The sequence below is a fragment of the Ambystoma mexicanum genome, chromosome 2p (assembly GCF_040938575.1).
Source record: "Ambystoma mexicanum isolate Mex_15411 chromosome 2p, UKY_AmexF1_1, whole genome shotgun sequence".
Lineage (NCBI taxonomy): Eukaryota > Metazoa > Chordata > Amphibia > Caudata > Ambystomatidae > Ambystoma > Ambystoma mexicanum.
Window position 1 is genome coordinate 1,299,320,955 of NC_090923.1, and position 25,841 is coordinate 1,299,346,795.

The 25,841-nt window shown below is 46.9% G+C and overlaps 1 protein-coding gene across 1 annotated transcript in view; it reads left to right on the forward strand.

The window, feature by feature from the left end:
• EIF2AK1 (eukaryotic translation initiation factor 2 alpha kinase 1) overlaps window positions 1-25,841 on the forward strand; it is a 1,543,308-nt gene that overhangs the window by 578,742 nt on the left and 938,725 nt on the right. The window lies entirely within an intron of this gene.

Below are 25,841 nucleotides of genomic sequence, written 5' to 3' on the forward strand. Positions count from 1 at the left end.
TGCTGCTCAAACCAGGTAAACCTGAGGACGAGTGCGGGTCCTATAGACCTCTCTCCCTCATGAACCTAGACACAAAGATCTTTGCTAAGATCATTGCTAATCGCTTTCTGCCAATTATGACGCACTTGGTACAAGAGGACCAAGCAGGCTTTGTCCCCGGCAGGTCCACCTCCCATAACATCAGGAGATTGTTCAATGTCATGTCCCGAATAGATCAGGACGTCCAGGCCGTAGCAGTTACGCTGGACACTCAGAAGGCCTTCGATGTGGTCTCTTGGAAATACATGTGGCTGGTCCTCGAAATGATGGGCATTGGCCCTAACATGATAGGGTTCATTAAACTATTATACACTTCCCCAGTTGCGCGGGTACGAGTCAGTTCACTAACATCCGAGATGTTCACGCTATTCAGAGGCACCAGACAGGGTTGTCCCTTCTCCCCGATCCTTTTTGCTTTGGTGATAGAACCGATGGCAGACTTTATCCGTGCACGTCACTCGCGTAAAGGAATAAGACTGTTCGATGATCCTGAAATAATATCTCTTTATGCTGACGATGTCCTACTATACGTCAGAGATCCTACAACCCATCTATTTCCCATACTGAGAGACATCACCCGGGTCGGCACCCACTCCGGATTTACGATTAACTATTCCAAATCGGAGATCTTCCCGCTCACTAAAGCTACCCTGCAGCTCACCACCGTGTATCCCCTGCGCTGGGCCCCTGGGGGTGTTAGATACCTTGGGGTGCAGATATCCCTCACTAAACCCACCTTGCTTGCCGATAATTACCCAGCTGTAGCACGAACAGTTGAGACCAAAATTTGAGTGACAAAATTTCACGATGGCGCACTCTTCCGATGTCCGTCGCTGGCCGACTATCTCTTATTAAAATGATCCGGTGCAGTGCGCAAGAAGTGGACTGACATGGCACTTTTGTACAAACGGGGTGGTATTGCTGCTCCGGACCTAGTACTATACTGGATCGCGGCCCAGACCCAGCATGCTACTCATTGGTAACTGGGCTCCCCAGTGCGCCCACATGTCAAACTGGATCGGCTTGCCTCCACTGGTATTAACTTAATGTCCTTAATACTACATCAACACTACGCACCTGATTCCCCCATCGACCGCATTGCTGCGACTCTGTATGCCTGGTCACGTCTGCTACACCCGACAAGTGGGCCCTCCCCATATTACAAATGGCTTCCCGTATGGGCCTTTCCTGGCCTGGAACCCACGCTTGATATCGCTTTGGCCCGAGACTGGGGTGCACTGGGGTATTGGGCGCTGTCCGACTTCTATTCCGAAGGCAAATTCATAGATCCCCAAACTTGGAGACCGGGGCACACCAGACCCCCCCCTAGAGACTCTTCAATACTACAGGCTTCGCGCCGCGTACCATGTGGCCCTCCTTTCCGGATGAGCCCCCAGATAACCTGGCAATAGCCTACATCGCCAACTCGGGCGGTGCATGGGGCATCGTCTCTTCACTGTATCAAATCCTACAAGACATCATCCCCACTCCGGCTCTTGGGGCGCGCGACGGTTAGTCGGCTGAACTGGGTCTAGAAATACCTGATGAATTGTGGGAGGACATGTGCTGCCACACACACAAAGTTTCCCTCAATTTGCGTTTTCGTGCCATGCAATATAAGGTTCTCAATAGGCTCTACTATACACCACGCAGGACATCGGGGTTTGCTCGCTCTGAGGTGCACCTCTGTCCGTGCTGCAGGGCAGTGGATGCTGATCACTTACATATGTTCTGGACCTGTAACAAATTGTCCGATTTCTGGGACGGTGTCCTTCATACACTAAGTGCAGTAACTGAAACTGTAATTGATCCCGATCCTTTGGCAGTTCTGTTTGGGGTCTGGGGGACTGACGAAACTAAGCGCCTGAAAAAGTATTTGAATATAAGTTGCATGATTGCCAAAAAATGTATAGAACTGGAAGCACTCCTCCCCACCGGCCTCTCAGAAATGGCTGGGTATGCTCACATGGTCACGGAACTATGAGGAGGAATACCTGACTATGCTGCCCGCCCAATCTCGCCCCAGGAACATCTGGAGCGAATTTAATACGTATCTCAACAACCAAGGTGAGAACACGCCCGGATCTGGCTTGTCTCCAGTTTCCATCCATGCACTGTGATCTCTGCTGTGTCCTTCTGTATCTGGTGATGCTCTGTAACCACTGTTGAAACGATGTTTTATGCTATGCTTGATTTATTTGTTTGTTACCTTGAAGCATGTGCCTTGTGAACCTCCGCCGACAAAAATAAAAGTTTTTTTAAAAAAATCACATTGTCCACTGGCGGTTGTGGTCCAAACTTAGATTTGATCCTCAGTTCCTTCAGACTGAACATATCTGGTCTGATGTTTAATTCCTGTAATAGGTTCCTAATTTCAAAGTCCTCTGTTTCTGCCAGTGAGCGTAATACATAGGTGTCCTCAATTTCTTGTATTGATAGCTTGCTTACTTGTACTGGCGTTCTTCTTATGTATTCTTCAGGTGCTTTTATGGCAAAGAATTTCTTGAATTTCAGTTTACGTACGAATCTAAACAGGCCAATATGTACATCCAAATGGTTGTATTTGGTTGAGGGTGCAAATGAAAGTCCTCTGCGAAGTACTCCCCTTTCCTCTCTGGTATTCTCTCAACGTGAGTGGTTAAGTACTAGATCATTCATTGTTTGGTCCTGTTCACCTCTTTTGCGCTGGCCCTTGTGTATCTTTTGTTGAAATTTGCGAGTGCATCTGAGTTCCCGCAGTCTTCTACCCCCCTTCCTTCCTCTCCTCCTTGTATGGCTTCGGTAGTTCCCACAGGCGCTCGTAATTGAAAACGGGCTGTTTTTTGTGGGAAGATTCTGTTGCCTTTCTTATAACGTTTGATTTGGTTCATGTATCCTTGCCGATTTGGGTCCAGTTCTCTTGCCTCCGTCGTGCTGGATCCTTCTAACTCTTGTCTGGTTCTGAATCTGCATCCGAGCTAGCAGATGACTTGTTGGATGTCGTATTTTTTGAAGATGGTTTAGGGTTCTGATTGTACTTTTCTTGAAACGTATAAACCCTATCTTCTTTATAGTCTTGCTCATCTCAGTAACACTTTCTAAGTTTTGGCAGTTTCACTTCGTCTTCAAATACCTGAAGTATCGCATAGTTTTTTTCAAAATTCTTTTCCTTTGTTGCTTCCAATACTTTCATTTCGGCTATTTCCTTCTTAATGGTTTCACTGCCTTCTACTGCTTGTATGTGCTCTCTGGTTGCATGCTCAATTAATCATTTTCATTGAGCTACTATTTAAATTATTTTCCCACTCATCTGCCAGTGCCTAGTCTTGATCGTTGTTGAAATTGGGAAATATGAGGATCCTTAGACCTTGTGGTATGAGTTTGTTCTTGACATAGGGCCTCATTACGACAATGGAGGTAGACGTGCCTCTTTTAGCGGCATGCCTACCCCCATACCGGGTCCCGGGTTCCCTGAATGGGGAAATACCAGACCATTCTGACCTTGGAGTGTCCGGCATTTCCCCATTCAGGGAACCCGGACCTGGTACATCCCCATTCCCATTTGAGCCCCCACGGGGCTCAATGGGAATGGGGAGGGTGCTAACAACATGCCCGTTAATGACGGGCCCGTTGTTAGAATCCTGGTCTGCTCGGGGGACTTGCTAGGGTTTTACCAGGCGTCCTTAGCAGGACCCAAGAGCGACCTCGTAATGAAGCGGTAGGGGGTTAACGGCGCCGGCAGCTCTACTGGTGCCGTTCACCCCCTACCGCCAGGGTCGTAATGAGGCCCATAGTTCTGGAGAGAAACCTTCTCCCAATATTTATCAATTTCCTTTTTGGATATTCATTCTAATTTAACTAATTTAAAACGTAGGTCCTCGTTCTTCGTGCCCAGATTCAAGAAGGCATGCGTCACGTCCACTCGAGCTGTAAAGAGGTTCCTGGTTTCTTCCTCTCGATTACGTAGGTATGCTGCCATATTGGAAGTATAGTAGTGGTAACGGGTCTGCCAAGTTGCCAGGCTCAAATACAATGGTCATTCACAAGAATTTGGCTTTTCTTGAGGCTGGTCTAGTTGGCGACTCCTTAGATACCCATTCGATTTATGACATTGAGTAATTATAGTGTGCGTTCTGGAAATACAGAATGTCGTGTCTCACTGGAGTTGGCGGAAAAAGGCCAAAGACCGCCACATGAAACTGAAGAAAGAGAAAAAAACTCCTGGAGATCTGCACCAATTATTTTTAGGTTTCAGATGTTAATGCTCTCATAACACGTAATGCCCTCCCTGATGACACGTGTTTCGGCAAGAAATTGCCTTTATCAAATCAGGGCAGAGTCTAACTGAAATTGACAATGTTAACAAATATAACGAAACGTAAAAGGACAAAAATGAATTATTTGCTTGCACATATTGTATGCATATGAGCATTAGTCAATTTATCGACTTGATCAAATTATTGACATCCATATGGTTAGTTAGCATGTCACATAGAAGTGATATTAAATTGTTGGTATTAGGGAGGATTGGTAGGAGTTGAGAGAGGAGAGAGTAAAAGAGAAGAGGAATTGACAGATCACTGCATTGTTTTATCATATACAAAATGGCATTGTTTCAATTGGTTGACACATTAGTGAATTTAAGTTTCCGTACCATATTTCTTTGAGTGTCGCAACAAATTCTTATTTTAATACATCATGGGTCAAATACCTTCATAGCTGTAAACAATATGTTAGAAAGCTATTGTTAAATATTGCGTTATATAAATAAAGTAATCTGATTTGAGCCGTCCCTCTGTCTTATTCCAAGTGCCCCTGCATTTCGCTGTGTGCTCCTATTAGGAACCACTTTATTGAACATCTGTTGTCATATTATCTAAAACTGGCGCACCACATCTTGCATTCGCCTCCATGTATTACACGGCGATCGTCTAAATGCCGTTGAGATATGTATCTCGCATATGGCATTCGATTTTAGAACCCCTCCGCTTAATGGTTCATACACAGCATTCAGTTTAGCAGGATTCTACCTTCAAGTGTACTACTAATGAATACAGGACACCACTTCCTTGCAGCATTGCCAAGCGGCGTCTTCCCCACAGGTTGGCCTTTACGTAGCCCCCTCTATTTTTGATGGACCATGGAAACACATGGTTTATGTTAACTTAAAAGTTTCTTTCATTATGTTTATACAATAGGCAGCAATGCCTTTCCCCTCCTTCGCCTCCCCTGATTTTACCAATTCATTGCTTGTTTTAACAGCACTTGGGATTTGCTTTAAATCTTACCTACACTCCTTTTTTCCTTTTTTTATTGATTTCACAGAGATCCCCAACCCGGAGGCCTGGACGAAGGCATTACAGCAACAAGCCGAAACGCCACAGGACTAAGCACTCACTGTGTTTTTTTGGCCTTTTCCAACTAGATGGGGGGCTTCTCCCCCTGGCGTAGACCGATGGTTTTGGTCCTCTGTTTATAGAATTCGGTAAACTACCCTGGTCTGATCTTTATGGTCCTCAGAGCACAGTTAGGCAGAGTGGGACTTGCTCCACCTGAGACCAGACATATCAGGCTTCCTTCTTAACCTCTACCTCACTTAAGTCCATAATAACAAGTAGCACTTGGGGACTAATTAACTTGGTCCTACCAAGATCCAACACAGTTCAGTTTGCTAAAATAAATCTCTAGGCATGTAGAGGGAAACCAGGCATCAGACAAACTGAGCTAACGGACAGGGACCTAACATTCGGTGTCTGTACCTTTCGAATTATGATGTGCAAATATTGAATTATCTCTGCCACACAGTGTTACATTTTTTGCTACTGTCTTCTCTTTTACATGTCTTACTTTGATACTGTACAACGAAAACTGTATCACAAAAATGATACTAACCCACCAAACATGTGATTTTTAGAGAACCATTTATATAGGTTTTTGCTTTTCTTTCTTTGCGATTTTGCTTTTGATTTTTTGATTTGTGATTTCTTCTTTTTTCATATAAATATTCTGTTATTGTATATGAGTTAACAATACAGACAAAGAATAAATTGAACTAAATAATTATTTCTATACAAATAGGGAATGTGTGCCTTATTTGCCATATTAGGGGATACAATTGTGTACTCATGAAGATACTAGGTTTACTATTTGAAGCCTTGATTGTGTAAATAACTTGAATAGAATCATTAAGACACCAAAAGATAGTGTTTAGAAATATATCTGTGGTTGGAGTTCCACTTTCGTTTCAAAGTCCTTACATGACAAATAGTCCAGTTCTACATCATAGTGCATTCTTACCATAAGCTAGTTGCATGTCACACGCGCCGGCTCCTTTCTTACGGGACGCCGGTAACATACTGTTTCTTAATTGTATATGTCGTCATAGTAACGCTGCACGGCTCAACACCTGTTGTCAAGGCAACGTGCTGTCCATGCAGACACCCCATTTAGTTTAGGTTTAGTGGTACCACCATCTTGGAACGTGCTAAACACTGTTGTGGAGATACAGTATTAGTTCTTCCCTAAAGGGTTACGAACCTCGTTCTATATATCAATATATATAGCTATGTTCTATATCGATCCCCCAACCGGAGTTGCAATTTCTATAATTGTGCCTGAAGTGTTATACTTTAAATATAATTTCTTGTCTGCATCTAATGCGTAAAGGCTACTAAGGTGGCGTGTCGCTCTACAAATCTTTTGATGTGAAATAGTCTTAGTTCAGGTTGTAAACCCATTATAATATGACTTATTTCTATCGCAATTTAGCATGGCCCTCAGTGATCCATATATATTAACTTTGCTGTAAAGCCTTAATTTAGCAGTATACCAATACACAATATTAAAATAACAAGGTGCACATGTCCACACATTCTGGAAAGAGTACAGTAATCATACAATTGAAAGATTATATGTGAGTGCATTATTTAGGGTTCCTGGGTAATTCCTGTACTCTACAGTCACAGGAGGGATGCCATTTCATTATCCGAATTAAGGCCATTCACAATTGTATTCAAATGAAAAAATATTCTGGCCCCAGCCTGTCTAAGTAATTTCATTCTGTCTCCTCCTCTTCTTCCAAGGACTACTTGTTGTAATCCTATGAATCTGATGTGCGTTTTGTCCTCCATTTGGTGCTGCGCTAAATAGTAACTCAATGAAAATGATGGACCTATTACTTGAGCATGCAACCAGAGAGCACAAACGAGCAGTAGAAGGCAGTGAAACCATTAAGAAGGAAATAGCCGAAATTAAGCATTGGAAGCAACAAAGGAAAAGAATGTTTAAAAAATGAGATACTATAGGTGTATCAAGACAATGTGAAACTGAGAAAACGTAGAAAGTGTTATCGCCATGAACAAGACTATAAAGAATATATGGTTTATACGTTTCAAGAAAAGTACAATCAGCATCCTAAACCATCTTAAAAAAATACGACACCCAACACGTAATCTGCTAGCTCGGATGCAGATTCAGAACCAGACAATCAAGAGTTAGAAGGATCCAGCACGAGGGAGGCAAGAGAACTGGACCCAAATCGGCAAGGATACAGGAACCAAGTCAAATGTTATAAGAAAGGCAAGAGGAACTTCCCACAAAAAACAGTCCGTTTTCAATCACCAGCGCCTGTGGGAACTACCAAAGCCATATAACGAGGAGAGGAAGGAGGGGGGATAGAAAACTGCGGGAGCCAAGATGCACTCGCAAATTTCAACAAAAGATACACAAGGGTGTTAGGCAGAATTATATGCAGTACCCTTTGGGAACACCACACACAATTAAGACTACACGTGACAGTACAAATTCACCTTTGGTACAAGCCTGTACCACAGTTAAAGTGGTAGCGATGGCTGAGCAGCCAGACTTCTCAAGAGTAAGTGAGCAGTATCAAATAATTACACAAAGGACAGCAATTGCTATGATTCAAACAAACACTGACTCAAGGTTTTCAAGTAAAAGAATGTACATCTATTTACTCTTCAGTTGTATAACATTTCACTATCATAAAGCAGTTTATAAATCACCTCTTAATATACCACACCACTCCCAATAAGTTCCAGACAAGTTAAGCTCACAATATGAAGTGGGAGCAAAATGGCACTCCAGCAATTTAAAAGGGAGGGAAAGACAAAGTTAATAGAAATTGAACCACACCAACCGGTAAGTATTCGGGGCAATTGAGCAAGAGGAACTACAGTGATAGAATCAGGGAAAAAAAGGTTCGGGCCAAAGTCACTAGGTCAAGTGTCTTTTGCTCAAGATCACACGGTTCAGGGTAGTTTGCGGTAAAGTTCGTGCCTCGAGTTCCGGACGGAGTTGGTCAGCAGAAAAGTTAGTTCAAAGAGAAGGACAAGCCCTTGGATTGGCAAAGGATTTCACACACTTTCCCCACGGCTGAACGAAACGAACAACCGGGTTTGCACAGTACCTTAAAACGGAGAGGGAGCTGTAGCTGAGGCGGACGTTCCTGGTAGATCCTGCAGGCTCACCGTTCCTGAAGCGACTGTAGGACTGACACCAAGTAGGAAGACTGGAGGGTTCTGCACTGCCCAGGGAAGAAACCAGCAGCAGAGCAAAGCAACAAATAAAAGGTGCGCTCCTTAAAACCCAAGCAGGGTCCGACCTTCCTGGCTATCCGGCACACTGTAGCTTTGTACAGCAAATTCGACCAGAGGAGGGGTCCTGGCTTTAAGTTTGCGCAAACTGGTTGATCCCACCAGCTCAAGGGAAGAAGATTCCTGGAGGACCCTCTCTTGTCGTCGAATTCTGAAGATTCGGACCTGCAGCAGGGCTTCACTGGGCGGTTCAGTCGTTGTAGGGGTCCTCTTCTGTCAGCTCCTCATTGGTTCTTTGGTTCCAGTGGCGACTCTGTCTTTCCAATCCCAGAGACCTGCTTTTTATGCAGTTTTCCCCGATTCATACAGCCTGGCTGTCAATCACACAGCAGGGTGGCTGTCCTGGCAGGACAGTCACCCAGCCAATCAAACAGGGGTGCGACTTGGGTTACCAAGGGAACCCATGGCAGGGGTCCTAAGACCCCTCCCTCACATCCTGCCTACCCAGACTTCCAGGCGCCTTAAGGAGGGCTTCTGTGTATAAGCCTGCGAAAAGACGGTGAACAAAGGGACCAAACCTGGTTTGGCGCGCAGAGTAAAACACGAGAAAGACTTTTACAAAAAGAAATGGCGAATAAACCCAGCTGGAGCCGTAATAAAATATATTTGGTCAAGCGGGTTTATGTTCGAGGCTAATAATATAGCCTAAAACAGTACCAGGGTCATTTAAGATAACCGCGGTATGAAAGATAGGGTAGTTACCACTGCCACCAGCCAAGTCTTGATGAAAAGGGAGCGAAACAGTGCTCCAAGAGAAACAGACAAAAAGGGATAAGGATTAACCCTTTCCAATACTCAATGTAAGATGGGGTGTACTGGGTCTGTGGTTTAAAGAGACTACATAAAGTTAATGGCAACTTTACATGTTTCTGGGAGACAGTAGTCAGTACCAGAAAAATGGTGTCAGTGGGAAGTCTGAAAGGCAACCCTGTGTCACTGCACTGAAGGTGCTGTGAAACACACACACAAATTATGCCCATGGAGTAGGTGAGGCTCCAGAGTCCAAGATCACACAAATGGTAAAAACACACACAGCAAAACACATGTAAGAGTGGGAAAAAAGGCTCACACTCTTACCAGGTGAAAAAAATAAACCCTAGAAATCGAGCAAAGCTGCTGAGGGACTCGGTAGGTAAGGGAAATTAGCCATTTTGGAGATTTCTCCCTAACACTCGCCCCCCACCCCAGATTAAGGGACAGGAGGATTTAATCCACTCCTGGATGAATCTCTTCCTCTCGTCGGTTAAAAACATCCTAGAGAGACCACCAGCATTTTGGTGGTGACATCCTGCTCTGTGCTCAATGATTTAATCAAATCCTTTCAGGCAGATTGACCATTTTAGAAGTTTTGGGTTCTACCCTTTTCATTTGCATTAACCATCTCAAGGGTTGGTGGTCAGTTTGAATCACAAAAGTAGATCCATACAAGTATGGCCTAAACTTCTTCAAAGACCACACAATGGCAAAACATTGACGCTCTATGGTTGCCCACCTCGTTTCTGGTTCCTTCAGGTTCCTACTGATGAAGCAAATGGGGTGCTCCCTACCGTTCTGATCCAGTTGACTAAGGACTGCACCTATACCTGTATTGGATGCATCTGTCTGCACAATTAATGGTTGGTGATAATCAGGAGCTCTTAGGACTGGAGCTTGACAACTGGCTTTCTTCAGGTTTTCAAAGGCTTGAGTGCACTCCTCATTCCTTCTAACCTTTTTAGGGAATTCTGGAGAGGAGATCACATTCAAGGGAGAAGCTATGGTCCCATAGTTCTCTATGAAATTCCTGTAGTACCCAGTGAGACCTAGGAAAGCTCTCACTTGGGTTTGAGTAGTAGGGGTGGCCCAGTTTTGCACAGCTTGTACTTTGCTGGGCCATGGCCTTATTCCACCTCCTCCTACCTCATGACCAAGGTAGACCACTTTACTCTGACCAATTTCACATTTGCTTGCCTCTATGGTCAGATGGGCCTGCTCAAGAGCCTGCAAAACATATCCCAGGTGATCAATATGTTCTTTCCACGTAGGGCTGAACACTGCAATGGCATCCAAGTATGCCATGCAGATGTCCTCCATCCCATTCAGAACTTGATTAACCATCCTTTGAAATGTAGCAGGTGCATTCTTTAGTCCAAAAGGCATACCCCTAAACTGGTAGAGGCCTGCTGGGGTGGAGAATGCCGTTTTCTCCTTGGCATGGTCTGTCAGTGCTATTTGCCAATAGCCTGAGGTTAGATCAAATGTACTGAGGTACTTGGCTGAACTAAGTCTATCCACCAGTGCATCTGTCCTTGGCAAAGGATGGGCATCAGTCTTAGTGACTGCATTTAGAGCTCTATAGTCCACACAGAATCTCAACTCCTTGGATCCTGCCTTTGTTACTAGAACAACTGGACTAGACCATGGACTTGTAGATGGCTCTATAAACCTGAGATCAAGCATCTTGTTGACCTCTCCTTTGATGTGGGATCTCACGTGTTCGGACATTCTGTAACCTCTGCCTTTCACAGGTAAACAGTCACCAGTGAGATTATCATGCTGGCCCCAAGGGGTCAAGCCTGGTGATAGTGAAAACAGTGAGACAAACTGATTTAACAGAACTTTGCACTTGTCCTGTTGTTCAGAAGTCAGCTGAGAAGAGAGATTAACTCCTATCTTTTCATCTAAAGGTTGGCCTCTGAGGAGGTCTCTTGAGCTGAAGCTAGAAGCAAAGCTCCCACTTCTGGTCTCGATACATAAACCTTTAAACGGTTGGTGTGAGACTCTGGGAGCCTCCTTAGGTCTGCCTAAGTCCACCAAATAGTTCACCTGTCCAAGTTTGCCCACAACTTTGAAGGGTCCTATCCACTTATCCTGCAAGGCCCTCTGCCTTGTTGGCACCATAACTAATACAAGCTGGTCTTGAGTAAACTCAGCCATGCTGGCCTTCTGGTCATGCCAATGTTTGACCAGTGCCTGACCTGCTTTTAAGTTATCACTTGCTTCTGCCATCATGTGTGTCATTATCCTCCGGAGACCTATGACATAGTCAGTCACTCTGACTGGCTTGGGGGAAGGATCACTCTCCAGCCCCTCCTTAATCAGGGCCAATGGACCTCTGACGGATGGCCATAGAGATGCTCAAAGGGACTGTAACCAAATCCCTCCTTAGGGACTTCTCTATATGCAAAGAGAAGGCATGACAGTAGAAGGTCCCACTTTCTCTTAAGGGGTTCTACTAAAGCACCTATCATGCTCTTCATAGTACGATTAAACCTCTCTACCAGTCCATTTGTCTGTGGATGGTAGGCTTTAGAGGACTTGTAAGTGACGCCACCGTTTTTCCATATGGCTTGCATGTAGTGGGACATAAAATTGGATCCCCTGTCGGGTATCACTTCCTTAGGAAACCCTACTCTGGTAAAAAAAAATACCAAGTAGAGCCTTAGCCACAGCCTGAGCCGTAACAGTTCTCATAGGTATGGCTTCTGGGTATCTTGTAGCATGGTCTACTACAACCAGGATAAACCTGTTCCCTGAAGATGTAGGAGGGTCAAGGGGACCGACAATGTCAATGCCCACCCTGTCAAAAGGAACTCTCACCACTGGGAGAGGCACCAGGGTGCCACATTCTTGGTTCCACTCTTGCCAGAGGTTTGGCAAGTGTGACAGCTCCTACAGAATTTGTCAACTTCAGAACCCATTTTAGGCCAGTAGAAGTAGAGGGAGAGCCTTTCCTTGGTCTTCTTGAAACTCAAGTGACCAGCCAAATGTATCTCATGGGCTAACTGTAGGAACTGGAGTCTGTTGGCAAGGGGCACTACACTTCTTTTGCAGTCCCCAGGGATATACTCAGTTGGTTCACTGTAGAGGAGGCCATCATCCCAGCTTAACCTGTGCTTTCCAACTTCTTGCCCATCAAGTTGGTTAGCAGGCTGTTGTCCAAGACCTTCAAGTGTAGGACACTCTCTCTGTCCTTTGCTGAAGTCTGCCCTGTTGGGTCCACCTTCTGCTGTAAAGACTGCAGCTCAGGATGGTCAACAGGGTCAAGATTTCCAACTAAGACAGTGTCTTCTTCCAGATCTGATACTTCAGATACTTGCTCATCCACACAAGGTTGCACTTCACACTGTGCCTCAGCACGTGGAGGAGTCACGTGTGTGACTTTGGACAATCTTGGGGATGTCCTTGTTGTTAGCACAGGGGTGCTGTCTGATTTCTTTTCCTGAGGTCTTGGGTTTCCCTCTGTTTTCCTGGAAATAGCAGTGAACAACTCCTTTGTAGTGGGAGTGATAGTTTCCTCTATCAACTCCTATGGAGAGCCTCTCAAGGTTCTGTCCCTTGCAGACCCAGTGAGCTCCTGTTTCCTCTTACTGGGAGGACTGGGGGTGCTTGACACAAGTTTTCAGGTCATTACCCAACAGGATTCTCCCAGGCACTTCACTCTGCACACTAACAGGTATTTTGACAGTCATACCATTACACTAGATGAGAGCTAGTAACTGGGGAAGCATTTGCACAGGTCCTGCTAACTTGGTGAGGCGTTTGGGTGCCTTAGCAACATCCTCCACCTTGACAAATGATTCATCCACCACAGTTATGTTGGCTCCAGCGTCTCTGATGGCAGGGGTTGCCTGACCATTCACAAGAACACTCTTTATAGTACTCTTTAGTATTATCGGGATGAAATCATAGACATCTAAATTCTGTTGTTCCCACAAGCCCAGGGACACTAAAGAAACATTAGCTGAGACTCTCATGGGTTCATCAGCCAGTAGGTGAAAGTTTCCACTTGCCATAGGCACGTCTTCCTCTGGGGAGAAGGCTAAGGAGACAGTGTGGACCCCTGAATGTTTACCCTTGCATCTGGGATCCCCTTTCACATGGCCAGTTGACCCACAAACATAACATTTCCCAATTGTTTTGATGAATGGGGGTTTATTCTGACCTCCATCTGGTTTGGGTCCAGATGGTGCACTAGCCTGATTTGGTTTCCCTTGTGGTTTACCCTTATGTTGCTGTTTGTGGCCCTCTTTTGGATGGGAGGTATTAGAATTGTCCTTGTTATCTTTCTTTGGCTGTTTTCCCTCGTCCTTCTTCTGAGTAGCCCTAGAATCCTTGTGAGTAGCCCTGTTGGCAACCCACAAGTCAGTAGCCTTAGCTAGCTTCTTTGGATCTATCTCCTTAGAATCAGCCAAGTGCTGTCTGAGCTCTGGAGAGCAGTCCTCAAAAAAAGACTCCAATTTAATAACATTTCACATTCCTTCGTAAGTGTTTACTCTGTAACCCTTAATCCAACCATTTAAGTTTTTCAAACATTCACATACCCAGGTAGCCCAAGGGGTACCATCATGCTTTTTGAGGGTCCTAACCCTCTTAAGGTACTGGGAGGCGGTCTTCCCAAATCTAGCAATTAAAGCTAGCTTCACACACACCTTATCCATTTTTATCTACCTCCCCAACTCCATTACAACATCAGATGCAACAGTGGGTAGCCTAGAGAAGTGCAGGGAAGCAATCGATTCCCTGTAAGACCTTGAATACTATGGTTATATTCAAACATTGCCAACCAATCCAAAATGTCAAGCTTAACCTCATACATACCCACAATTTCTTTAGGCATACGGGGTCTCTTAGGACTAGAAGACCTAGAAGACTCTGGGAGAGAAGCATTTTCAAGAGATAATCTTTTCATTTCTAGTTAATGATTCAACTCCATTTCTCGGAGCTTAAGATCTTGGTGTATGTGTTCAGTTTGAGCATTTAAATGTTTGAATTGCAGTTAAAGCCTCATTTTCTCTAGAGCAATTAATTCAGGACTGAGTGTAGGACCTGTGGGGGTCCCAGTGGACAAGGGTTGAGGTTGTTGAGCAGGTAAGGGAGCAGAAAGGCCTTCATTAAGAGACACATCTGCCTCTTCCAACTCATCATTAACAGACATTTTTTTTAATTGAAAAAAAACTACAGTTTAAAACACAAGGTTCAAACTTTTGTTTCAATTTCCTTTCATGTACTTGAAAATTCATTCATGTCTTCATTATCACAAGATAAAAATTTCTCGTTTCACTGCACAAGTAAATAAATAGATAGATCAATTGCATCTCAAATCAACCCAAGTCGACATAACATTGATGCCATACATTTCTCTAAGGATTAGTTTTCAGAAGCATATCCATATAATCTACTATCGCACAAATACGTTTGATATTATTCCCATAATCATTGACCACCATGCAGCCATGTCGTCGTCAAGAGGTGCACATTTCCCAAGATGGAGAGAAAGTTGATTGTGAGTTTGTTCACAATCAATTATTAGGTGTTTTCAAGATTGGATTGGCGTGTGACAAAAACGGCAAAGATTGTCTTTTATTGTTTTGTCATGTCTTTGCCAAATCATTTCTTTTGTTTTCCGTGTGTTCGTTCGAAACCTTTTTCGATGACGAGAAGGGCAATGGAGCAAATATTGAGGCTGCACATTTAGTTTTTTCTGATCAAGACCCAAAGAAATTGCTGCGTGCAGCATGTCTCGTTTTTCTTGATTTACTATCCATGCCCGGTAATCAAATTTTTTCTTGGCGCATTGTGGCCGTTTTAAAAGTTCTTGTTTATTGATGTCAGCAGCAGTCAAAAATGCCAATAGTTGATGAATCCATAGCTTTAGTCGATTTGGACGCATGGAGTCAAAATCATTAGTGAAAATTGGGTAAGCAGGAGTTGGTAAATCAAGAGACATCTTTCGCATTACCGAGATGGAGTTCCACACAACTCTACTATGGAGTGAATTCAGTGACAGTTCTATCGTCATAGATGTAGATTGAGGTATGACGCCAGAATCACCCCTCCAGCATATGCCAGATGTGTTCTTTGATGTTCCAACCTGCCTCTGCACCGAAAATAATAACAGGAATGATTTTTTGAAGGGAAAAGGTCAAGACGGGTTCCATGGAAAATTTGACATAGTTTTTGTTGATCTTGGCTCCTTAAAGGGCAAGCTTCATCATCTTAGATTCAATGACCCAGTAATGTCCACAGATAGAATTATTAAATTGTATCCCTAGATACCTTTTAGAGGGCACAGAAGAAAGGATTTCGCCCGCAACTGACCACCTGAAGGATTTATCCTTCTTTTTACTCAGGCTGCCAATTGTCAAGATTTTAGATTTTGATGTGTTTATCTTGTATTCGTTAATGGCCAAATACTCATGTAAGTTCATAAGCAAACGCTGGAGTCCGATTTGTGTTTGATCCATCAGAACCAGGTTGTCTGCATAGATGATACATTTTACTTGGACATGATTAATCTTGGGTGAAAAACACTGGACCTGATCCAGATGTAAAGGCAGGTCAGCCAAGAACAGTTTAAACAAATCAGCGGCAAGTGGGCACCCTTGTTTCATGCTTTTTGCCGTCGGTATGAGGTCTGATAATTCGCCACGCGAATCAAAGTATTTGCATGAAGCGCCATGATGGGTTCAAGGATATCTGCCGGTCATTTCCAGTTTGACAGTTTTGCCCAAAGCAATCCTCGATTTTAAACTGTCGAAGGCCTGCTTCATGTCAATAAATGCAAGATGAAGTTTGCCATTGGCTTTCAATGCTTCCAGTTTCAAGATGGTAAGAATCAGTAAATTGACCTCAACACCGACACCTATTGTAAAGCCAGTTTGACGTACATCCGGAATCAAGGACACTTAGGCCCAATGAGCGAGCTTCTGTCGCAAGTTCGACCCAAAAATCTTACTAATAATGTCAAGAAGGGCAATTGGGCGATAATTGGCAGGATCGTCCCTATTGCCCTTCTTGTGAATAGGAACAATTGCTGTAGACCATGACTCAGGAAGCTGTTTTAAAGCTGCAATGTGCAAAAACAGCTTTCCAATAAAGGGAGCCCAGTCTCTCGAATGTTTTTTGAGCATCACATTTGTGATCAAGGGCCTCATTACGACCCTGGCGGTAAGCGAAAAACGATGCCGGTAAATGATCACCGGCATCGTTTTCCGCTAGGTCCGATCATGACCCGTGACCGTTAACTACGATGCCATTAACGGCATTGTAGTTAACGCTCCCGCTAACTGCACCAAGGTCGCGCGCACACGACCTGCCACGCCGTAAATAGTGGCATGGCGCAAAGCTAAGCGGATCACGACCGAAGCGGACATGCACCTAACGCCATCACAAAGGCCGTTAAGTACCTTACCGCCATGGTGCTAATTACGCCATTGCGAACCAACCGTAAATGGCCATTTAAAGTGAACCCAGCTGCCACAGGTGCACAGAATCAGCACAGGTGGAGGCAATACAGACTCAGGAAGTACAAAAAGAGCACACCCACCCCTTCCCACACCCAGTCACACTCCAATGTTGGGGCTGGAGGACTTGATAGCACAACAACAACAACCAAGGCCAGCAAGCCCCACCAGCACAGCCAGTGCCACCACGCAGGCCGCCCCCAATCCCACGCATCAGAGCCAGTCCATTCAACCTCACTGCTGAGCAGATCCACACCCTGTACCGGTTGGACCGGGACACCATCACCGCCATCGTAGACATGACACAACTACATTGTCAGCATGATAGAAACCCCAACCGCCATCCCACCCCTACTGAAGGTAGTGTCTGTGCTCCACTTCCTGGCCACAGGCACCTACCAGCACACAGTGGGGCACTTGCATGGCATTTCACAACCATTATTTTCACGTACACTGATCCAAGTGCTCAATGCCCTCCTCAAGCACACAGACGACCACATCTCATTACCACGGACTGCCCAGGAGATTGCAAACACCAAAGTGGGTTTCCATGCACTAGCCGGCATACCTGGTTGCATTGGTGCCATCGACTGCACCCATGTGGAATTGGTGGTTCCACATGCCATGGAGGTACCTGTCAGGAATGGCACTCTGTCAAGAGTGGCACAGGGTACCTAGGTAGATTTTGGGTGGCTGTGCCAAAGTAAGGTAGCAGATAAGCACACACAGCAGGACGTTCAACAAGAAAGAAGAGTAGAAAACTGTAGCTGTGAGCCAAAAGGGGCAAAAGATACAAAGGTACAAACAAACTGGATTCCCTCTTGGGGTGTATGCTGAAATGGGAAAGAGTGTTCCACGAACCTTAGGAAACTCCAGCCTTCTGCACAGATTGCTATAACAGAGGCCCACGCTGTATGCTCATGGCTGGGAACAACAGCAGTGGGTGTCTGTAACACTGAAAACGCGACAAGGGAAGGGGCAGAGGTTACCTGCCGGAAACCAACAGGCAAGCTCTGTACAAAGAGATTACATAAGACACATGAGAAGACAAGAACAGATATATCCAGCGAAAAGGAAGTCAATGAGCAATCTAGCAGCAGGAAATGAAGGAAAGGCAGTTAGACTGAAGTAGATAACCAAAGGTGGAGTACAGAGGACTCAAGGAAGAGAACAAGGGAGCAGCAGTCAGGAAAACAGAAGGACTGCAAAGTAGGAAGCAGGTCTGCAGTCAAGAGTGGGACTAGGTGCAGGCAAACTGTGGTGGACTGCAGAGGACTGTAGTAGGCTGCAAGGCAGGGAGTCCAGAAGAAACAGGACAGAGAGAGATTAGTAGGAGGCGACAGACAGGGAGCCCAAAATAATAGGGCCGCGAGGTAGGAAGCCCAGAGGAGCAGGGTTGTAGGCAGCTAAGAGTAAACAGGCTGTACTGCAGAGGAGTGTAGCAAGCCGCAAGGCAGGGAGTCCAGAGGACACGGGCTGTAGGCAGCGGAGGCAGCAGGCTGCAAGGAAGGAGCCCAGAGGACAAGGGCTGTAGGCAGCGAAGAGGTGCAGGCTGCAAGGTAGGGAGCCCAGAGGACAAGGGCTGTAGGCAGCAAAGAGGTGCAGGCTGCAAGGTAGGGAGCCCAGAGGACAAGGGCTTGGAGACAGCAGAGGGTTGCAGGCTGTAGGGCAGGGAGCCCAGAGGACAAGGACTGTAGGCAGCCGGAGTGAGGCAGGCTGCAGGGCAAGAAGCCCAGAGGACAAGGACTGTAGGCAGCCGGAGTGAGGCAAGCTGCAAGGCAAGGAGCCCAGAAGAGCAGGGCAGCAAGGAGTGAGTCCAGAGGAGTAGGGCCGCTGGCTGTAGAGGGCTGCAGAGGACTGTAGTTGGCTGCAAGGCAGGAAGCCCAGAAAGGGCACTGGATCAAAACAGGATAAAGCAGCAACAGGAACAGCATACAAAGTAGCGGGTCAAGGCAAACCGGAGCAGGGAGATCTCAAGATGCAAGACCCTGTGCTCCTGCAGCCAGCTGCTTATATACAGCCCTGCCCTGTTCGGAGGCAGGCTAATTGACAACACCTGGGGCAGCACACCTGATGACAATCTGCCTCCTCCCTCTCTGGGCCTGAGCAGGTGGAAGCAGCACTGGCCGCTAGGGCTTCTGGGGATTGTGGTCCCAATAACGATGAATGAGAATAGCCAGGAATTGAGGCCTGTAGCCAGGTGCATTATGGTAAATGTAGTTAATTGAATAAAATAAGAAAGAACCAAAGTTGAGCAAATGGAAATATAAGACCAAGGCGTGAAAAGGAGGAGTTCAAGGAGTATTAGGAGGATAAATGAGTACCCAGTAGTCCATGATGGTTGCCAATGCGTGTGCCAGCGGCGCGGGCATGACAGTACCGTACCGCAACTGTAAACTATTTCACTCAATCAACGTGCAAATGGTCTGTGACTCCAACTGGATCATCACACATTGTTGTGCCCGATTCCCCGGAGCATCCCATGATTCAATGGTCCTGAGGAGCGACATGCAGGCCCAAGATCCTGGCTACTCGGTGAGTCTAATGTCATGACCATGGAAATGTGAAGTGGGTAGGTGAACGACGTACCAATGCATACTCCACCTGGCTGAAGAGGGGGGGGGGATGATGCATACTCCACCTGGCTGAAAGGGGGGGGAGGTGATGCACACTCCACCTGGCTATGAGTAGCAGAGACAACGGAGCCAGATCATACCCTAAAGCAAAACAAACTTCACCCAACACCAGTAAACCTAATGCCTGATGTATGCAGCCCTACCATGTGAATGAGGTTGTGTCCCAACCATGACACAACCATCTGCAAGTGCATTGTACCAATTCTGACCACATTGACTACAACGAAATGCACCTACATGCACGTCACCAAACACCATCAACCGAAAGGCCTGTCCCCCATAACTGCGCACGAAGGAGGCACATGACGGACAGAAACATCAACACACCATCACACAGACAGCAGGGCCCCCAAAATGTCCCTATAAACATCAGTATTGCTCACTGGGGTCATGATGAGGCCGACAGCAATGTTGCAATGATGTGAGCATTGACATCACAGGACACGTGCCAGGCCACCAAAACAAACAGCATTTTTTTTTTATTTCACATTTATAAAGCGCTCACACAGCCCGCAGGCATCGAGGCGCTGTTACAGGAATTGTCTTTTTTGTTTTTCTTAGTTGCGTAATTGTGTGTTTTTTTTTTTTTCTTAGTTACGTATTTATAACGCGCTTAAACACCCAAAGGTTTCTAAGCGCGGACCCGGGGATCGAACCTGTTGTTGCTCCGTGTCGTCTTGCTTCCAAGACGCGCACGCTGCCGCTGAGCTATCCTCCCGGGACGAACACTGTGGATGGGCACTCACAAGGCACTTGACCCCCCTGCATACATTGGTTGATGGCATGCAAAACAGGCCATGAGAGCCATGAGCATATACCGGTCGCATAGTGTGAATCAATTAGTGCATTTAGAAGTGGTCCAAAGTAACAGTTGGATGCAAGCCATGGTGGCACATCAAGTTTCGAATTAGACGTCATGACTGACACATACATTCTCGCCCACATACAGGTGATGCAGGCTATCCCCTGAAGAGGTGGCTTCTTACACCAGTCCGGAACCCACAGAACCAGCACGAGGAGGACTTCAACCGTGCACATACACGTACCCGTGTGGTCATTGAGCAGGCATTCGGCCTATTGAAGGCACGGTTTCGCTGCCTCAGCAGGTCTGGTGGGGCACTCCTGTACCGCCATGAGAAGGTGGCAAAGATCGTCATGGCATGTGTCATGCTACACAATATGTGCGTCAGACGAAATGTGCCCCTGCCCCCTGACGCAGAACTGCAACCACCTGACGATGAGGTTGAGGAGGGTGCAGATGGGGCCGCACCTCATGGAGGAGGTGATGCACAGGAGGGGCGTGAAATGCATCAAGATATCATCGACCAATGCTTCTAGCACACACGGCTGGTGTGTATGACATGGAGACGGCACTTGGGGCACTGTGTGTCGGGGACATGCACACTGTGGACTGTACACCAATAAAGCACACATATGCAATGAACAATGTCCACACATTTGATTTGTGAAAAAGGAAAATGTGTATTTCAAATGTGAATTGTTGTGACACACCCACTCCCCCCCTCCCCTCCCCCCTGAACACCCCAACACACCCCCTCCACCCCTCCCCCCTGAACACCCCAACACACCCACTCCCCCCTCCCCCTGAACACCCCAACACACCCACTCCCCCCTCCCCCCTCCCCCCTGAACACCAACAGACCCACTCCCCCCTCCAACCTCCCCCCTGAACACCCCAACACACCCACTCCCCCCTCCCCCTGAACACCCCAAAACACCCACTCCCCCCTCCCCCCTGAACACCCCAACACACCCTGTGACTAAGTGGCTAATGTTGCATGATAACGGTGGGCAGCCGCTATTGCAAGCCCCCCTCTCCCGGCCCCCGGGGCACCCCTGCCTGTGCTGCGCAGGTTCCTCCCTGATCGGCGGATGGGGCTGCTTTGGGTGGAACTGGCAGCGGAGGAGGTCCCTGCCTGCTCATGTGCACACGTGTCCCGAATGGAGTTGGCTAGCTCGGAGAGCACGCACCGCACAGCGGCAAGTTCTGCACACATGTCCTTTGAGGAGGACTGCATTTGAGCCCTCAGGGTCTCAGTGCTCGCTCCATTTCAGCCCTCAGGGTCTCTGTACATTGTTCCATAGCTGCCCTTGCCCCCCCACATTCTGCAGCATGCTTATTCATAAGCGAGGAGAGTTGTTGCTGGCGCGTGATTATCTCCTCCAGGGAATGTTGGCTCTGCTGTCCCAGGCCTATTGCAGATGGTGCTACGAAGTGGCTGCTCCCCTCCTGCTGATTTTCGACAGGGCATGGGGTGGATGGCCAGTCCTCATCTTCTGAATGCCCCTGTGTGGGATCCTCATGGGGGGGCTGCTCTGGGACAGACAGGGGGAATGATGGTGGTCAGTGGGGGGTCCGACATCGGGCTCCTCTGTGTCACTTTCAGAGCATGCTGCAATGGCAGCAGTTTCGCCTATGGTACTGCTTCCTGCAGAACCTGTGTCTTCTGTGGCGAACATTGTGGGGATGTGTGGTGCTGCTGCTGCTGCCATGCTGCCTGCTGTGGTGCCTGTCAGTGGGCCGGCCTGTGTACTGGCAACGGATTTCGGCTGCTGCGGTGTCTTGATCACTCCAGCTGAGGTGGAGGGTGTTGGCACAGTGGTCTTGGCCCCCTTGGCTGGTGTTGTGGCAGGGGTGTCCTCATCCTCGGGGTTGGAATTTGAGCCTGTGGTGGAGCAAAGGAGGGAGAGTGTTATTGATGGGTCTGCGGACATTGGAATCGCGATGACTGACATCATTTTGGTTACTAGATGCAGCACATTTGAGGCAGGGGCATGCAGGTTGTCTCCTTTTTGTGTGGCTTTAGCATGGAGGTATGTGGGTGCCTTCAGTTAGGGTGTGCATACTACATGTGTACAGGGTGGAGGTCGGATGTGGCTGTGGGCAGTCTCCTGCTGATGTGTTGCATTTACACTCTAGGGCAACATTGTGCTACACATGGATGGACTTCAGTGACTATTGCATGGCTTGATTTGAGGCACCTACCTGCATCGCCTGATGTCGGTGCTCCTCTCTCCATCCCTCCTATCCCTTCTATGCTCTCCATGCCAATTGTGGAGGCACAGATTTGCTCCCATGGCTGGAGTTTGATTGGGGAATCCGATCCTCCCCCGGTTGCCAGGCCCGGTTTGCGGAGAGGATGCTCCTGACGCAGAGCCTCAGGTCGTCCCACCGCTTTCTACACTGCTGTTCGTTGCAGGGTACGGTTCCCACCGCACTGACACGCTGTGCCACCAGGGCCCATATGGCCTTCTTCTTGGCAATTGCTAGCCTGGTCATTTGTGTGGAGAAGACCACCGCCGCATTCTCCTGGAGGGTCTCCGCCAGCATATTGAGTTCCTCCCGAGTGAAGCGGTCCTGCGCTGCCGATCGCAGGCTTTTTTGACAGCTTTTGGCATTTCGTAGTGGGAAAATGGGTGGGTAATGGGTTTTGACAGGTCTCAGGGTCGGATGTAGAGTGGTTGGGGAGGATGGCAATGGATTGTGTTTTTAAAGATGGCCGCCGTGCTCTTTCCCGTTCCTGTGCGATGACGCTACTTCCGGTTCCGCTTATTTACGGTGACTGCTAATTACGGTGACTGCTAATTACGGTGACTGCTAATTACGGTGACCGCTAATTACGGTCGCCGCTGTGATGGATGGCGGTAGTGCACCTTGCGCGGCGTACGATGCCGGTAGGGACAGTTGTGGGGTCTTTTACGGCATGGCGTAGTTTACATTACCGCCATGGCGTAATGCTCGTGCGCGATGGGTCGGAATATGCCAGACTTTACGGCATCGCACCAGGGCGTAAACGTTAATTACGCCATGGCGGTAATGTTGAAAACTTACCGCCTGGGTTGTAATGAGGGCCCAAGTCAGGCCCAGCGGCACGTGAGTTTTTTTTAATGCCATAATGGCTCGTTCAGTGTCATCATGTGACATTTCCACTGCCCAAGGAATATCAGCCGAATTGATCTCGACCACTGGCTCTATAAGGGGTTTCATAAATACCATAGAAAAGTGAGTTTCCCAATCAGCACCAGAGATTGTATTTGCAGGAGCAGAGGAGCATTTTGTGTGAGGTCCATATTCAAGATCTGCCAAATTTCACATGTGTTTTTTGTCACAAGTAATCATCAATTCGGCACGATCTTGATCAATAATGATGGCATGTGATTTTGCCCAATTATGATAACGTGTCCTGATTTTTTACTGCTTCATGCACATCTTTCCTAGGCAGATTTTTTTTTAAGAGTCTCAAGTCTTTTCTCAGAGCTTTTTTCGCTTCATGAATAACAATGCTATATAGATTTCTTTGGGTACGCCCGCTGTGCCGAGACCGATCTGAATGAGTAATATAGTCGGTTAATAGCGGTGTATAGTTGATTCCATGCGTAGAGAAGGAATTTGCGAACCTGGCACCAAGATTTTGAATCTGGTTTGCATTTATTCTGAGCCGATTGCCCCCAGAGTTGATTTCAACAGGCAACTGATATGCTGAGGCAAAAGGAGCCCATTCCATCAGGCAACAAAGTTTCATGAGATTATGGTCGCTATATTTCATTGTTTAAATTTGAAGATCTACGACCTTAGATTCAACATTTCGAGAAACCCAGATATAGTCAAGAATACTATGGCTCGTGTCGCGATGCCACGTAGATTGTGCTGGGACATAGCCTTTAACGTTGCCATTTAGCATTGTACAGTTTCGCATATTCATGGCACTGGCCCAAATCTGGCCTCTGGCACCAACCGCGTTGTCAGGCATTCACATATATAACTGAGAATTATGGTCAAACTGGAACCAAGAGCAGTTTAAATCTCTGCAACAGATGACTGATAAGTTGTTATAGGCTAGAGTTGCCTGATCAATTGAGTGATGGTGTTAACAAATGTCTTAGTACTGATTTTTGCGGGATTCCAATACCCATTGATGATCAAAAGATATTTCCAGCATTGAATTATTTCGTCCTGAGCATGGATGATTGTGCCTTGAACAAACGGGTTGGTATTTGCTGAGACTGGATAAGACCACCTTTGGGTAATTCTTACCATTGTTTTTGAACTTGTTTATTTTTGGTCAGCACACAGGAAAACATTGCATTACAACATTCAGCATATGTTACATTATTAAGTCATTTTCATCATCCCCTAAATTTCCACCCCCACCCTTTAATTCTGGCTGCTTTCCGGATCTTGCTCCTCTGCTGATTGAGCCAGGTCTCTGTCCTCTGCTCGTTGGGCATTCACCACCAAACGTGGTTTGTGCGTTAGGGCCGGGAAGCGCTGGTCATAGTCTATCAGGGGCGACTAAAATGTTTGGGAAGCGATGAAGGCGGCCTCTGTTTGTCGCCATGATCTTTTCTGCTATGAAGATGTTCCAAAGCTTTAACCACCACATAATCATTAGGCGGCCCTCTGGGGATTTCCAAGTTCGGGCTACTGTGATTTCCGCGGCCAGAAGCAGTTGCGTTATGAGGGCCGCTTGCCAGATATCGGATATATGCCTGGGATCGGGGTCCCCAGTAGGATTGATTCTGGTTCCAGTGGTAACTTGATCTGGGTGATGTCTGCTATGTTGGCAATACACTGGGACCAGAAGTTCGCCACTATCGGGCAAGTCTACCACATGTGTAGGTAGGAGCCCGGCATGCCGCATCAGCGCCATCATAGCGGGTCCAGAGACTGATTGAAGTGGTGTAGTCGAAGCGGTGGGTAATACCATCTTAACAGGAGTTTATGCGCACATTCCCGGTTGGTAATGCAGAAAGAGGATGAGTGGGTATGTGACCAGATGTCGGCCCAAGATTGGTCTTGAATCGGATGTCCTAGTTCTATTTCCCACTGTAACATCTACATTGCTTTAGCTGCCAGTAGATTTGTCTGCAATAGTTTGTATAGCGTTGAAATTCGTCCTCGGCTCGGTGGATCTGCAGCTGTTAACTCGAGGGAATCTAGATCCCGTGTGGCTGCCATGCGGGTCTGGGGATGCGAGCACCAATGTCTGATTTGGATATACGAGAACCTGTCTGTCTCCGAAAGGCCGAAGACGCTTTTACATTGGGCGAACGTCAACGGCTGAGTCCCTTCAAATAGCTGACTTAGGGAGCTGAGGCCCCCGGCGAACCAGTTTTTAAAGTTCGAGGGGCAGGTCCCGGGTGAGAAGGCCGAGTTGTGGAACACTGGGGCGGATGAGCTTAGGTCTCTCGGGATGCCTCTAGTTTTGCGTGCCCAGTCCCATGCCTTTAGTGTCTGTTTGGTCGATGATAAGATGGTTGGCCATGTTCGCCACAGTTAGGCAGGCAGGTGTAAGAGAAAGCGGAGGGGGAGAGGTAATCGGGAT